We start from the raw sequence: 3,546 nt of genomic DNA on the forward strand, positions 1-3,546 counted from the left end.
GTCGCCGTAGAAGCCGTCGTCCGCCACCGGGTTGCCCGTCGCGATGGCGGTCTGGAGCGGGAGCTTGGGGCCGCCGCCCCAGCGGCGCTCGTTGAGCACGCGGAGCAGCACGTTGAGCGCCTCGCCCGGCGCGCGGGAGATGTCGTCGAGGACCGCCAGCTCGCAGGCGAGCACCCCGCCCGGGACGACGTCCTGCCGGATCGTCTCGCGCCCGCCGGCGTCGGTGGAGCGCACGATGACGCTCTCGCCCACGAGCTCGTTGAGCCGCGTGTCTCGGTGGCACTGGTAGATGAAGGGGCGCAAGTCTGTCGCCTTGGACACAATCTCGGAAAGCATCGTCTTGGCCACGCCGGGAGGACCCTCGATGTAGAGGTGTTCGCGGGCGAGCAGCGCGAGGAGGAACGCCTCCTTGATGTCCGAGTGGCCGACTATGTGGTCGTCAAAGCTGCGACGCAGCCTGTCAAGGCCGGGCTGCACCTTGTGCAGCGTGTCCAGCAGGGCATCCACCCTTCCCCGCCGCGGAAGGTTCAATCGCGCAAGCAGCGTGGCCGGAGCCGGCGACGTCCGCGTGGCCACTCGGAGCATGGATCAAATTGTCGCCTTCTCTGAAACGGTAGCAAGCAGCCGTCGATAATAGTGGCTTTGCGTCGTGCGCACGGGACTCAGAAGGGAGTGGCTCTCTCTCTCAGAAGTAAGATTGCGACCATCGCACAGTTCGCCGACAGTGAAAAGAATTTTACAATTCCGCAGGGTATGCGGCGCGCTCGGCAAGAGGGAGCAGTTCGAGGCGGCGATGGCGGCGGGGGGGGGGAGCACAAACATAGGACGCCCAGCCTTGCCCTCGTGCCGCCGAGTGCATATCCTATGCGAGAGAGATCCCCTGTGCCCTGTGCCCAGCCCTCTCCGCGCGGCGATGCGCCCTCCCCCCTCGCTTTTGCAAAATCCTGCAAAGGTGGGGACGTGTCTGTCCTCGACCCAGCCCTAGCTTGGGATGTCCGTTGTATTTATTTATTTATAGAATTCCGCCCTGTTTTACCCTCTGATTTCATGGCCAGAGATGCCGTCCTCCCATCCCTCCCTTGGGTTGTGTGTTTTCTTTCTTTCTTTCTTTCATGGCCAGAGAACAAAAAGTAAGGGACGGTGCGCAGACTGACAAAGAATTTCTTCAAGAATTTATTCTCAAAAAATCCGCGCCCGGGACTGGCGCGCACTGGCACTAACACAGGTGCGGCCCGGGCGGGAGCCGAAAAAGAATTTGTTCGACAAGGGGTGAAATTCTCAAAAAGGTGCAGCACTTCTAGCCGACATCGACAAAAGTCCCTCTAGCCCCGCGGCGAGCGGCCCCGCCGGAGGCGAAGAAAATTTCGCCATCTAGCGCTCGCAACACATAGATTTGTGCATAAATCAACACCTCCAATCTTCGGGGGAGTGACGGATAAAGGCGTGCGAAAGAGCTAATGAATCCGAAAGCAGCGAATCCAAGTGATGGCCCGCCGCAGGCGAAGAAAATTTAGGGTTGGGGTTCCCCTATGCCAAAGAACTCGGAGAGGATTTCGGCGGCCGAGGCACAGCGGTTCGCGCTGCCTGCTCGCGCTGGTTACACCGTTGCTGTGGCCGTCTTCGTCCGTATTGTACACCGAGCTGGCGCCACAGCAGAGTACAACAACGGCTCGGACGAACTGCTCCACGGTACTACATCATCAGAGGGCCCGGCAAGGTCCACGGCGGAGCTGGCGGTGGTGGGAGTGGTGGTAGGAACGAAGGCGTCGACGAAGGCGCACCTGTCGGCGATTCACCGCCGTTCGTTCCCGTCTCTCAAAGCTGGTTACACCGTCGATGCGCACATCGAGGCGCTCGTGGACGAGAGAGACGTCGCCTCCTCTTTCGTCCCGGGGCACTGTTCACGCCGGAAGTCCCCGTACACTGCCAAGTACATTAGCCTTCATCTCTCCTACCGCCGGCCGGGAGTGCAGCCGCCACCAGTGAGATTGCCTCGACGTTGGCACCTGCGAAGTAATGAACAACAGGCAGTGCGTCATATGGCGCTATGATAGCCCTGCGGTGGACGTCCTCGACGCAGACGAGGCGGAGCTCATCTGCGCGGCGCAGATCGCCGACTGTCTCTCCCTCCCTGCGCGAGTGGTTGCACCACCCTGGATGAGGCATCTGGGCTGGGGCAGGGCCGTTAGTAGAGGAGGGCGACTGAGGGCGCGAGGCCGCCAATCGTCAAAGTCTGCTGCGACTGACTGTCGGTCACTGACTGAGCAATGAGCAATCGCATCGGCGGTTTCACTCACGCTCACAATCGGGTTACATCCAGGTCTCTGTGCGGGATGTGCTGGGGGGCTGCCCCCCAGTCGATTGCCGCATAGTTCGTCGATGTAACCCTACCAGAAAGCTGTATTCACACCTACCCTTCCAAAAAAAGAAATGTCCCTGCTTTTGTCGAAGATCCGGCGGGTTTATCGGAGCATCACCCCAAGAAAGAATGAACAAAATGGGTGCCAGCTCGACACATCATGTTTGAAGAGAGTCGCGATTTCTTGTTTGTTATCTCTCTCTATGTTTGGGATGCCGCCGTGCCTTTCACCGGCTCAACGCCGCGCAGGGTAGCGTCCGGGGATATTTGGGACAGGGGGGTAGGGGGTGGGGGCCCGGCGGCTCTGCCGCCGCAGGGGTAGGGGGGTAGGGGGTGCCCCCCCCACGCCCCAGCCATTCCCGCCCGCGTTAGGGCTCTGAGCTGGTCCTCGGCCCGCATCCGCAACGACCGACGGCGGAACATGCATGAGACGCGGGGCGGCGGGCGCGCAGGGGCGGCGTGAGGTGACGCTGGACGGACCGTACGCTACCGTTACAGCTTCTGGAGGCACCTCGGGGTAGGGGTAGGGGGTGGTGCGCGGAGCCGGAGGGGCGGCGGGGCGTCCCCCGGGGGTGACCCCCCGTGAGGTGACGGCTCTTCAGCCGAACCCAGCTGCCCTCTCCATCACACATGGGAGTCTTCCCGCTGCAGAAGAGACCCACAACATCTTCCCTCGCCGCGGAGCTGGAAACGCCGTCGTCGTCCTCGCCACTCAGCGAGTTTATCGCGCTCGTGAAGCTGCTTCGCGCCCACGGCCGCATGCTCGGCCTCGGCGGAGAGCCGCCTCCGGTGGTCCTGCTCGGCCTGCAGCGGCTGCTGCGGCTGCAGCCGAAACTCGAGGCGCGGCAGGCGGCGCGCGTTCCGCGACCTCTCGGCCGCCTCGTTGGCTCTACGAGCTCGAGCGCGCGGAGGACCGACCCGACGCTCGGTGCGGCGCGTCGCTGCCTCGAGCTCTCGTGCGCTGCTTATGGGCCGTTCGGCGCGCTCGTCGTCGGCGCCTCGCGCGGGCGGTACTGGTCGACCCAGAGGACGCTTGCCGGGCGCGCCGTGTGGCGACGTCCAAACGCCGCCGCCTTCGAGACGCTCACGCGGCTCTCGGCGCGTCACTGCCTGCTGTACGCGCAGTGGGCGCCGACCGGCGCGCCGCACCGGGGTGGATACGTGCCTGCGCACTACATCGTGGCGGA

This window comes from Emiliania huxleyi (assembly GCF_000372725.1).
Source record: "Emiliania huxleyi CCMP1516 chromosome Unknown EMIHUscaffold_151, whole genome shotgun sequence".
Taxonomy (NCBI): domain Eukaryota; phylum Haptophyta; order Isochrysidales; family Noelaerhabdaceae; genus Emiliania; species Emiliania huxleyi.